At 37.5% G+C, this 13,966-nt stretch overlaps 1 protein-coding gene across 2 annotated transcripts in view; it reads left to right on the forward strand.

The window, feature by feature from the left end:
- Positions 1-13,966, forward strand: part of dph1 (diphthamide biosynthesis 1) — a 119,571-nt gene that overhangs the window by 13,938 nt on the left and 91,667 nt on the right. The window contains exon 1 of one of the 2 annotated variants that reach the window (XM_041797799.1): positions 11,183-11,201. The exons of the other annotated variant lie outside the window; for it this stretch is intronic. The gene's annotated coding sequence lies outside the window, so the exon portion shown is untranslated. Of the gene's footprint in view, positions 1-11,182; positions 11,202-13,966 lie in introns of those variants that run through there. 2 annotated transcript variants of the gene reach the window in all.

Here is a 13,966-nt window from a genome sequence, read left to right on the forward strand (position 1 = left end):
CTCGAGTGATTGTGGTATAAAGACACTTATGGCTAAAAGGTCCAGTCACTGGTTAATCAGTATTCCTGGCTACCATTACACCATGGAAAAAGAACACTCCAAGCAACTCAGAGAAAATGTAATTGGAAAGTATAAGTCAGGTGATGAATACCAAAAAAATTTGAAGGCACTGAGCATCCCCCTGAGCTCAGTTAAATCCATCATCAAGAAATGGAAGGAATATGACACGTGTAAATCTGCTTTCACAATGAGGACAAAACATCCAAAGCGGTGAATACTTTTTATAGGCACTGTATGGATAAATGCCATGGATTTTTGGGGGTTTGGGGTTTTTTCTTGGAGCGGGTGATTTTTATTTTAATTTGCAAGTTAAATCTCTCTCTTGTGATAAATAAATGAATATCAAGTCTTGAATTTTGAGTCGTGGTTTTCCATTTGCATTAAATTTAAAGTGAGAAAGACAAATATAAATGAAAGGCTTGACGTTTTACATCAGTTTTCTGATAGAATAAAAAACTAAATCAACATGTTTTCATGAGTCTATATTTACAATTATTGGGAAATATTTTTAAGTATATATAACGAACATTCATCTAGTTTATCAGCCAGCTCCTGAAATTGAACCTGTATTTATATTTTCAAATAAACAACATTGGCCTCTGATGTTGGTTTCAGAGTCATTAGATGAGATTCCTCTAGATTTTTCCACAATTCTAGATTTTTTTACTTTAAAAGTTGACCAATAAGACTTAAATCATAAGTTTCATCTGTGCATACACTACTTAGATGAGCTGCCTGTGTGTATTTATGACCGCCCAAGTTTATTTTTTCAGGCCATTATTGAATTCCTACTTTTTCATCCATGTGAGATCATGCACATGCTGCCACCCTTCTCTTTCTCTCTCTGTCTGTCTCTTGCTTTTCTCTCTCTCTCTCTCTCTCTCTCTCTCTCTCTCCCAGCACCCCTTTGCACTCACTCACTTGGCATCTTTGCATCCCACAACAGCACAAGCGCATAGGAGGGAGATGTCAGAGTGTACAGATCCTGGCCAAAAACATCAACTCACTGGCCTCTGATTGTTACGAACAGCAGTGTCAGTAAGACGGATATAGAGCAGAGAAACTTGGATATTGTTTTTAAATGATTTTATGTAGGCATTGTTTATTTTTCACTAGATGGCCATACACAGATTATACAAAATACTTCCATCTGTTCAGACAGAGAGAGAGTAGTTAAAGAGAGTAAGAGAAAGCAGACAACAGGCGATAAACAGGGCACAGGCAAAGCCTAATGATCAAATTAGTGGTGACTGCAAAGTTTCAGTCCAAGAGATGAGAATAAGACCAGCCAAGCACAGTGTTCCTGATGCTCAAATAGCATCAAAATAAAGGATGATTAAAAAATTCCTCTCCATATAAGCCCTTCACATTGCATGTTGATCTATTTATACTTACTTATCAGATCAATGGATCAGATTTATGCATTGCTCAGTGCAATGCTGTGCAATTAAGATAATTTTTTGGTGGAAGGATTGATATAACATCAGAGAGAAACATTTTCCTAGGCTTTTAGTGCCTATTGAAACATAAAAACATATGAAGTCCACATGTTTACAAAGTTTTTATTGGCATTTATTATTGTGTAAGATGTGCCACATGAACACTTGAAGAAATAAATTTAAAAGGGTGAAGAAAAGGTTGGCTGATAAAGACCGACCTAAAAATTTGAACTAAATATTGGCATAAATCAGCAGGTTATTGCAGAAGACATTAATGTTTTGAACAAACTTTGGTTATGGGCAAATATTTCATAAATACTTGTGTCCTCAGCCAATCACATCCCTGCCAAATAGATAGAGAAATGATTATCCATGGCCGTCACTACAGTGCAACCATGTTTTTCTGCCTCTGAGTCTCACTTCATTCTTCCAATTTTACCACAGCCCTCATCTTACAGTAGGTTTTCAGCTTTGCACACAGCTATTAAATCCCATTTGGAAAAAGTGAAAAATTAGACAAGACATTGAGATAAAGCCAAAGAAGCACAAAGCTGTGCGGCCTTGAGAGTCTTGGGAGACCTTGAATTCATGAATGTGTTTCCCTGCAGGGAATGTAAAATGCTGAGGGGAGCCTTCCTGTTTTCTATGCTCTTCTCATAACTAAAGAGAGAACAATCACAGATTAGCAGTGCTGGCAGCTTCCTTTCAGATGCTTCCTTAAGATTCAAGAGAAGAAGCAACACAGGGACCATCCCATTCAGATTGTGCTGTTTTTGTCTGTGTTATTCTTACATTTGAGGGAAAATAACAGAGAAGTTGCAGAGATGATAAGGATGTAATCAGGAAATTCCTGAATTTCATTTTGAATTAGTGATTGCCTTAATGCCAACGTTAATTAAACACCCAACTAAGCCACAGATGGCCCACCACACTAAACAGGACCATCTAGTTTGACAGCAACATCAAGTTCAGTCCATGGCTCATATCTTGTTTTTCCCTGTTTAATTAATCACCCTTTTTTAAACAGCCTTTTTGTGCTCCCCTCGAGTAACAGAACTACCATTTTCTTCATCCCTAAAATACAAAATGTCTCCACACTAAGAGGACTGAAATGGTCTTTTCTGTTCTGTCTGAACATTATGTTCCTATATAGAGAACATGACTGAAGTGAAAGTGCTGCCAGGGGACAGTTCAGGCAGATTTTAGACAGAAGTATCCACAGACTGGGCAAGCTCCAATGGATGAAAGTGAAAACTGTCACAGTGTCCAGAGAAGAAGACTTTAGGTGTCAGACTGGCCTACATTACTTATTCTTTGTTGTTTTTTTATCACCTTGAATAGTCTTTCAGATCTCCCACAGGTGTTTTTCTTACAAATAAAAATCTGTCACATGCAACAAAATAAGCACAAGCTCAGTCCTTTTTAGTTCCCACCAAAACTATGAAGCTCAGCAGGGTTGTACCAAAACAAACGGCATCCATACCTGCATCACTTCAGTGGCAAAAAAAAAAAAAATTTTTACTGTACTGGTTTAGAGAAGCTACAATTTAGAGTGATGAGAAATAAGTACTTTAGTTGTTGTACTTTATACAGTATTTGTAATAAATAATGTCGTCTCTTTATCACTTGCAGCAGCTTTTGGTTAAAGATATGACTGAAGAGCTGAAATCATTATCAGTCAATCAATCAATCTTTATTTGTACTGCACTTTTCATACAAAACAATGTTGCACAAAGTGTTTTACACACAAACAAAATCAAAACAAAAAATACATGACTCCACCCTACCCCAGCCCTTCTCCACACTGTCCCCTCTTCCCCTCCCCGCAATCCAAACACAATACTGGCAAGTATGTCATAAAGTGCATTGAGTAGTCAGATGACTAGAAAAGCACTATACAAGTTCAAATCCATTTACCAAATCCATTTTATATCAAGAGTAATGGATTCAGTCAGAGCAGGAACTACTGAGGAAACACCATCTTAAAATTCAAAATTAGGAAACACTGGAGGTTAGATTAAAATGTTAAAAACAAGTAACATAAAAATAAATCAAAAAATATTAAATTAAAATAAAATGAAATCATAACAAAAAGATACTAAAATAAGATTAAAAGCACTAAAATAGCTCAATGCAATTGTAGAAGATAAGTCTAATACACATAAAGAGAACTTGGTCAATTATGATAAGAGGTAAAATTCTAAAAGACAGTCATGACATTAAAACTAGAGCGAGATAAATGCTAAAACACTCAGTGATGATATTGTGATGATATTGTTAATTATTATAGGTACCAGTTTAAAACATGAGGAACCAAAGTTTCATATTACTCCATCAGTAATAAAAAATTTTGAAAATGTTTTTTTTTTTTTTTTTTAAGCAACCAGCTTTAGTTTAATTTCTCACAAATATATATTTTTTGTCTGCTGTTTTTTCATCTTTTACTCGTTTAATATTTCTGGCCCGTCCTGTTTTTGCTTTGATGCCTATTTTGTCAGTTATCACACAGTAAATTAACCAGAGTAAATTTTACTCAAATTAGATACAGTTTTACTCTGAAAACATTTTGTCCCAGTCTAGTAATGTTTTCAGTGTTGTTTTCAGCAAATGTACTCAGTACAGAGTAATGTCATTTACTTATTACTGAGCCTGTTTTACTCAGTACAGTGTTACATTTAATATTTTCCGTAAAGAGCTGTTTTTCAGTCCTTAAAGAAACATTTCCTACCCATTATTGACCAATTTCTCCACCATATGGAAATGAGTAACACTTTATATAGCGCCGTATCTTCTAAATAGATTGATATTCCTCTTTATATAAAAGCTACATTTCACTCTCCACCTATAAATGGAGGAACAACAAAATCTGTCTTTGCCTATATATATGTACAGTATTAGAAGATAATGTTCTAATGTTCTAAACAAATGACAAGACCCAGGAGCAAAACAAGAGGAGAGGTAGTATGGTCAAAGGAATTTATTTCACAACAAATAATAGTGAAAATGATGGTGAGTGTACAGGCTGGTGGTTGTCAGAAGCACTGGCAGAGAGATGGAGAGACAGGTGTGAACTTTTGCTATTTTTTCAACGTATCATTTTCTTATGCCACTGGTGATATGCAAAGACATCCAAAGCATGGCCTGGGTTGTGTCAAACCACCTACTGGACTGCTGGTGTCCTCAGGCGGCTCACTCGCCATTACAGACCTTATTTCAGCCTGAATTTTTGGCCCATGCATGCCTAGAAATTCTGCACAGTTCTGTATACTTTTGTAAGTTTTGCGATTTTGTATTTGCCAAAACAATCCTGTAATTGTGTTGACAAATATATGCAGGTTTTAACAACCCTAAAGCAGGCAAAGCCTCTTGACCCGCCTCTAATGCTAGAGTGCTCAGGAGAGCAGGAATGGGAAGGGTCATCTGCTGGATGCGAGAACTGGCTCTTTCCTGGGCCAGATCCAGCTCACATACTGGGTGCCCAGGACTGGCATATGCTCCCATACCTGACCTGACCAAACGCCATTAGGTAATTTACTTTTGGACTCCTTACAGCCATGCTAGGACCCAAACAGAAGTTGGGTTAATGGAAAGAAAACAGAAGAAAAGGACAAGTGTAACATCAGTAAAGACTGTTAAACAACGTTTTATCTTTCAGCTTCCAAGATGATATTAAACTGGCCTAGGAAGTGAATTGTAACCAGAAGGCTGGGCTAGCAGCCCACCAAGGAGGTTATGTGATCGGGTGGGTTCGTTTGTTTGTTTGTTTGTTTGTTTGTTTGTTTATTAGCAACATAACTCAAAAAGTTGTGGACGGATTTTGATGAAATTTTCAGAAAATGTCAGAAATGGCACAAGGAAGACCTGATTTTATTTTGGGACTGATACAGATCACCGTCTGGATTCAGGAACTTTTTAAAGGATTCTGTACTATTTGGGAGTTAGGGCTAATGGAAGAGGTCTGCCCTGTTACCACTTTACACCAGGAGATGGCGGACATGAGTAACTTCAATCCCAGCAGCAGTTTTTGGGTGTTTCTATTCAAAATTTCTGAGTTTATAGAGTTTGAAAGACGCATGCCCGGTCGAGGAGACGAGTCAGAGCGTAACAGAGAGAAAGACAGCGAATTGTAGTGAGAATACTCACAATGCTGGGAGGAACAGAGGAATATTCACCCTCTGCCATGACTTCCAGTCGTCCAGAGAGACACTGGGTGAGACTGTCAGTGCATCTGTTGGCATCAGCAAGCAATGCTTCCACCATGACAGTCCACCCATAGCGAAGCCAATGCTTTCCCTCACCGTGTTTCCAGCCCACTGGGGAGGGAGTAATTGGTGAGTGCCGTGGTGGGGGGCACATGGGGTCGGATCCAGGAATTTTTTAAAGGATTCTTCACTATTGGGAGATAGGGCTAATGGCGGAGGTCTGCGCTCTCCGAGTGCTTTTCTAGTTATTATTAAATCAGATCTAAGGAGCATCAATTTTAATGATAGACTGAATAAAAAATGCTTAATAAGACCTGATGCAACCTCCAAACAGTCTCAACGTTGAATAAAGAATAACAGCAGATTATTAGCTTTATGAATCTGGTTTTGTTATTGTTGAGTTCGGTATGTCAGATTGCTGTAGTTTATCTAGGTGAGGTTAGATTACAGTTATCCACATTTATTCTATTTTTTTGGGGTTTTTTTTGTTTTTTTTAGCTTTCGTCTCATAAAGTTTACACTCACAGAAAATGCACTGCCATCTGCACACTACTTCTATTTTAGTTGTTTGCACTGCAGGTGATTGACATCAGACCATTCATCACATCCAACCACAAATGTTTGCAATGCAATCACACACTCCAAATTTAATCTAGCATGGGATAATCCCCATGTATAGCCTTATTCTGGTCTCCTAGCTTTAACCCCCCTTTTGAAAAAAATTCAGAGTAATCCCTTGGCTTTGTCCGCTCAGTCTGCTGTTCACAGATAAATTGGTGTTTCCTGCACTTTCTTAGTTTACCTCCCTGTCTTTGATTGTCAACATAATCCCACATGTAGATTTCTTGCTCTTAAACTTCCAGCAGTGGGTATACTAGGAAACACCACAGCAAATGAAGTGAAGCATTTGGAGAAAAGACACCTTACTCTCGTCCTTGTGAGTTTTCAGCTGAAAAAAAAAACCAAGACTTCGAAAGCTGTATAATTGACTTTCTTGATTAAAGGTAGAAGCAACTTATCATCCTTGTGTTCCATGTGTATTCAGTCCCTCCTCCTGCGTCAGATTCACCTTTCACCATCGGCAGCAGATGGAGAAAGCTCTTTGCTTCTGTCAGCTGTGGCAGAGGTGTGCTCCGAAACCTTTCTCTGTTAATAAACTTGCCCTTTTCCAGGTAATGACCTGTCTCTCAGTGTCTGCCTGGGCGCGCTGTGATCCCTTAACCTTTCATCAGTAAGAAATGCTCCTGCCCCCCCACCCTACACTGCCCCATCTATCACTCCATCTCATGGCCAACCTCCCCAGCTTTTTGTCTGTCCCAGCTTTTATTGTTTAATGCTGTCTGCCACTGAAGTCATGGAAATTGTTTTAAGCCCAGTCATGTGAAAACCTTTGTGTGCTGCATGCAGCATCCAAGACTTACAATTGTCCTCTCAGACTTTGATGGATTTATTGGAGAAAGGTAGGACAGAGTTTGACTAGGAGAAAATGTCACGGTTGATAAAAACAAAGTCTGCTTTTCCAGGTAGATGCTCCATATGTCTGACTCAGTGGCAGGTATTCACAAAACATGTCGGAACATTATGAATACAAGTTTGTGATTAGCTTGTGTACACATAAAGCAAAAATGAAGAAAAGTAAATAGTAGAAAGAGAGCTGGAGACAAGAGGACTGAAAGATAGATACCCAAATATCCAACCATAGAACCCCTGAATTTCACATAGTAACAAATAGAATACACTCCAGACTTAATTAAAAATCATCTCAAATGCAGTTAAGTTAATTAGAACCATCTTAAAGCAAGAGTTTATATCCAAACAAACACAATGAGGAGTGCATTAGTACATTATTCAAAAGTAATTATATCACATTTTTTTTAACTTTTGCCTAGTACATCAATGTTGGCCAAAACTGTGCTGAAATAAAGAGTTTTTTTTTAGCTTCTTCCTTCCATGAAATGAAGAAAATTGTGTGTTTATACATTTGTCATGATACATAATAAACTAAGAAACATTAAAAGATTGAGAATAAGGTTTATTTCCAGATAGGTTTGCACCGGGGGTGTCCAAACTTTTTCCATTGGGGGCCACATACAGAAATTTATAAGGATGGTGGGGCCACTTTTATATATCTCACCTTGATAGTTAGTAAAAACCTATCTAATGTTGGTTAAGATATGCTCAGGGTACGGGTATGCGTAAATGGCTAGTTGGTGGCTGACAAGGCAAATGGCCACCATTGCCAATCATTTTAAGGATTTTGGGGAGGCCAGTCAGATTTCAGTCAGCTCTCGCTACCATTGGCCCCACCCCTGGAACATCATTGGTGCTGCTATTTGCTGTTGTAATCCATTAGGGCATTATAAATGAAGATATCTTACTATTTGGATGCAAATATTTTTACTGTTTATAGTGTTGTTTCAATTTAGTCCTGAAAAAATAGCTATAAATCCTTGACAAAGGAGGTTTGTTTACATATTAGCATGGTAGCACTGCCTTGTTTTGAAACTAAGAGAGAATAATACAGTGTAGCACAAGCTTAATGCTCTATTGAGGGCCATATGTAATTTAATTTAAAGAATTTGGGGGGGGGGGCATCAAAAATGAGCCACGGGCCACATTTGGCCCCCGGGCCATGGTTTGGACACCCCTGGTTTACACATAATTTGAATTTGAATAATTTGCTTTTGGTGCAATTAAAGAGTAATGACTATAAAGGTTAAATATGAACAGCAATAAACAGTAGTTTCCCCACTGTTCTTTAACTTTGATAAGAAAAAATAACAGTGAAAAGGTATAAACAATTGAATACAAGATGTGAGGAATAGAAGAAATATGCAGTATTATGGTTTGTGCATGACATCCTATAGAATGATTGTTTTACCATTTGGCTGAGGCAGATAGTTGCCTGGGGCGTCATCCTTCAAGGAGCCTCAAGATATAGTAATTATAGGTGTGCATCAAATGTCAGGTATACTCACATAATTCCTAACCCCCATGATACCTTGTGTGTATTCTGGGTGTCACTTCTGGTGCATTCTGCCACTTAATTAGGAACCCCAGCACTCTCCATTGTAATGAGACGTTAACCCTGATTATTAGAGCGATTCAGAGAGGAAATTGTGCAAACATCATTGATGACACCTTAAACAGGATCATGTGATTATTCCTCTGTCTCCTTTAACTGAGGGATTAGAAGACAATATGAAAAATGGTCTTAGAAAATTTGTATTTATTTAACTCTGTTAGCTTGGCATCAGTATTAACATGGTAGTGAAGGCGGTTTGTTAAAGGAGGAGGTACACTGCATTGTTTTTTTTTTCCTAATTCTACTATATAATTGCTAGTTCCACCCAAAATTCTTACAAACTTAGAGCCCGAAGTAATAAGGTAGGTACATCAAAATATATTTCAATAATTAAGATTTATATTCAGAATATAGGTAAGGTGCCCACACAGAGACAGTCTAGCATTGTAGTTGTACCCCTATTTGTTAAAAAAGAGTACAAAAATGGACGTTTGATCATTTTGACACATCTTTTTACATTTAAGGACCAAGAAAGAAGCTTTGAGAGGAAGAACTCCCATCTGAATTCAACCTCCATAAGAAGCCCCATGTCTTCATAACAGGCAAATTATACCAATGTTAATCTATATAGAAATATCAAATCCATGAAACAGTTGAGTGTTGTGTGGTAAAATGGTGTAAAATACACAATAAAACATGGTTTGTGGCAGAAGAACTGGTACTACAACTGTATTGAGCATGTATTATTTCTATTACACCCTGCCTGAAGTCATATAAAAAGATTTAAGAGTGTGGACTTTATGTTCTGTTGTTTCTCATTTAAGAGAAGTGAGTACTGCTTGATCACATTTTGGTATTTACTGCAGTAGTTCACTGGTTTTGTTAACAGAAAAGAAGTATTTCAAGACATTTTTCTTTGTTAGATAACAATGCTGTTTTCCTCCAGCCTCATAATTCAAAAACTGCCCCTGAATGAGAAGCTTGATCTTATTTGGTGCAATTTGAAGTAAGGCTGTTGATTGGCTTTAAACGTCTGGAATGCTTTATCTAACCATAATTATTTACACCTTGAAATCATTGAGTTTTTCTTCAGTTACAATGGTGTCAAATTACACAAAGCATTATTCAAACAACCCAAGAAAAATGATTTTCTGGGAAAAAATAATTAGGTTTGAGATTGAGGAAAATAGTGATAACTATTTTAAATTATTCCACATTTTGGAGCATAATAGCTAAATGTGAATCCTCCCAGTTCAGAGTAGACCCATGTGATTTGAATCTTTAAACAGTAAGTAAATGTTTGGTAGAGTCCAGTAATCCACTTCAGCATTTATATTAGATGGTGATGGTCCAAATAGACTTTTCTAAAATAAAGATAAAGAAGTGTTTATTATGCCTCTGTTCAAAAGAAGACTAACCCCCTTTGTTATGCAGAATCTAATGATTTAATCTGTTCTTGAAAGCTGCCCAAAAATGAGGAAGTATGTTGAATAATATCGCTATTTTGTTTAATGTCTTTGTCAACAGCAGGAAACTCAGTCCTATATCCCCATCATCTCCCTACAAATCTCCTCCCTGTCACTCTTGCCTTTCTCAATCTTGTCCACTTCATGCTCTGATTCCTACTTGCTCATTCCTCGTGGGAATACTTGACATCATCAATATCTTAGTAGGCTCTGATTCTAAGGTGTCGTTATGTTTATTTCATGACTTGATGGCAAAATTAATGTATACTTCATCACAGATTCCTTAAAGCAAATACCACAAGATTTATCTCTCAAGTAATCCCCACAGGAGGACTCAGATTTTCTCCTTTGAAATCCAGGAAAACATGGTAATGCTAACTTGAAAAGAAAACTCTGCAGTCCAGTTTGTCTTGGATGAGGAAGCTTAGAAACTTTGATGGCTGTTGAGTTTTCTGAAAGCATCTTTGAGCATGTTAAACTCATAGTATCTGTATTTAAAGAAATGTAAAGCCAGAGGATGTTTTGTTTAATTATCCTCCAAGGGAATTAAAATAACGGAAGAAGTTGTGTATGAAAGAAAGAGTAGTGCACGACTGAGGCAGACAAAATAGCTTTTAAAAAAAATCACTATAGCCTTCATCTTTTCAGCTGAATTAAACCAACAGCAGCACTGACTGTTAGGGTATATTTCTTCTCTTCTACTGTGCATGAACTAGTAATTTAGTTTCACTTATGTCCATGTCTATTCTCATGTTCTTTAAAACTGAATGTAAGCAGCTTGAGCCAAACTCAGAATTAGGATTGTGGTTAGCTTGTTGACAAATAGGGAATGTCAAGTAAAAAGTTCATCTCATCTGCATTCTGTTCTTGTATGTTTGGAGAATGCAGATATGAGGTTATGGCCCGACTCCAGCTATAGTTCTGTTCTTTTTGTGACCAGGTGAGTGCTGCAGTGGATGTGGTAAAGCACGTGAGAAGAGAGACTGACTGTCCGAGCATGTGTGTGTGGGTAAGAGAGAGCGAGAGAGTAACATTGTTGTCTTGACTAAGGATGTCCCTAAGAGTCTATTTCTCTATTCGGCTAAACGCTCATTTAAATTTTGTTTAACTGACTAGTCTAGAGAGTAGAAAATCCTTAGAAAACTAACAGATTCCTCACAGGGTCATAGTGTCAGCAGATGTGACGTTCGCCTGATTCACTGTCTACAGCGTGGCTAACATTACAAGCTAGAGCTGCCAGCCTTCGTTCCTCTTTGCATATTAATATCGTGCTTTGACATGTGGCCTCTTTTCACTTTGGGTGGAAATTACACCCAACCCTCCACAGCCTACATACCACTTTATTTCCGTTTACTACTTTAAAAAGCTGTGATACCTGCTGTTTGTACTACATGCTAACCACTAAGCCACCGCTGAGCTTCTCATGTTTACATCCATGAAGTGCCAGACAGGAAGGCAGCGGCCATTAACTGAAGCTACAGCAGTCTCTAGTGGTGTGAGGTTCATTACAGTTTATAAGAGCATTATAGACCGGTATTTCAAGCCTATTTTATAAAAATGATGGGTAATCTGTTAAACCGACTCGTAAATCCCGTGCCAGCTAATCTGATAAACGACTTTAACCATTTTAGCAATTAGCTGCGCGCATCCCTAGTGTTGACCAGAGAGAAGCTGTGTGTGCAACAGTAAATGTCCCAACTCCCCAAGACTTAAGCCAGGCTCTTGTGTCTGGTCATTGTGTGCTGCTGAGGGGTTAAAATACGGTGTTAGCCCTAAAGTTGGCTTTAGCATTGCAGCAAACAAATATTGTCTTCTTGTGCTTTTTGACTTTAGTCAGGACACTGCAGCAGGAAGTTTAACATCTTTATTAGCTATCTTTTGTTTCTATGTCATGTCATGATTTCTAATGTGCATACAACTCTCAACAAACATTGTAAGGATGTGAGGCGGCTCACTCCTGTTAAATCAATACAACAGAGAACAGCAAATTATGGACAATTAAATCCACCTGTGACAAATTTTGACACTAAATGTGGTCAACAACATTTGACAAATAATCAGCCATAGTTTATACAACACTGCTGAGTAAATTAGATTGTTTCATTAGTTGAAATACAGTTATGGTATGCTACTCCTCTTAGCAGTTTCAATTTTGTGTTAGCAGAAAGATAGCTACTTTCTCCCCCTGCCACCTTGCCTGTATTTTACTTTAAAAAGTATATTGCAGTGCACTACTGGTAATTACTGATATTAAACATATGTGTACAGTAACGATGCATAAATGTAGGGTAAGTAAATATGCAAGTTGCAAAATTGCTAATGAAAGTAAAGTAAATAATCCATAGGGTATTAATAGCACAATGGTGCATTGCATTTTAAAAGTAACAATGTAGATGGTATGAAAAATATTGATGCATGCGGTTATACAGTTAAACCGCTAAAAATAATTGCCTATAATTTTTTTTTTTTTTTTACAAGCGCGGGCCTAAAATCCTCGTCAAAAACTCTTTGATAACTGTAATGAAGCCTTCGCCCCAGCACCTCACTGGCCTTAAACATGAGAAGTTTAGCTGTTAGCATGTTGTAGGAACAGCACAGTATGGCAGGTTTTTTGAAAATAGAGTTATAGGCCATTTGGTGTTTTAGTTGTGTATAACTACTCAACTGTAGTAAAGCGTGACCACATCATGCACGATATTAATCTGCTAAGAGGAACAATGGCTGGCGAAGCTAGCTGCTAATGTTAGCCACACTGCAAGGCATGGCTAACATCATACCTGCTGACACAATGATCCTGTGATGAATTAAACTGTTCTGTAAGCCTTTTCTTCTCTTTAGACTAGCCGGTTCAACACAATTTAAATGGGCGTATAGCCTAATAGGAAAATAGGGACCTGGTGTAAAGTGTAATATTACACTTTACAATAAGAAGTCATATTCAGTTTTTTCCTCCTGAAGATTGAGGAAGTCTTATACACATAGAATGTCACAGGTGCATACCTTTAGGGTTCAGTACATAAATTAGTTATTCTAGAATCATTCACTGTATATTTCATAGAACAGAAATAAGCTTTTTAGATAAACTAGATATTTTATATTAGGGTGTTATTACAGCTCTAAAGAGGGGCTTTTTTAGAAAGGAGCTTAATGAGGATTGCCTCACTTCTGAAACCAGCCTCAAGTGGCCGTTAAAGTAACTGCAGATTTTGGCTCCTCTGACTTGACTTTGCTTCTCACCCCAGGAACTGACCTTAGGTTGACTTCACACCAGAGCTGTTTGGTCTGCTTTAAATACACCCTGGTTCATTTCCTGAAGAGTCCTGTTTGTTTTAAGTGGTGTGAAAGCTCATGAGCTTGCATATTTATCACACTTAAATGTTTTGGATCCTCAAACTAATTCTAAATGATGACTTTATTTATTAAGAGAAGAAAATCCAAACCTATCTGGCCCTATGTGGAAAAAGTAATTGGTGATAACTGGTGATGAGTCTTTCGCATCGCTGTGTAGGAATTGCTTTTACCCATTGGGCCAGATAGGTTTGGATCTTTTTTCCCACTTAATTAATAAAATCATCATTTAGAAACTTTTTTTTTAGAAACATTTTGTATTTACTTGGGTTGTCTCTGTGAGATATTACATTTGGTTTGATGATCCGAAACATTTAAGTGTGATTAATATGCAAAAAAATCGTGAATCTCCCCTCCAAAAGTATTGGAACGGTGAGGCCCATTTTTGTTGACTGAAAACATTTGGGTTTGACAGAAGAAGCTGAA

Source organism: Cheilinus undulatus, linkage group 2 (assembly GCF_018320785.1).
Source record: "Cheilinus undulatus linkage group 2, ASM1832078v1, whole genome shotgun sequence".
In the NCBI taxonomy this organism is placed as follows: Eukaryota; Metazoa; Chordata; class Actinopteri; order Labriformes; family Labridae; genus Cheilinus; species Cheilinus undulatus.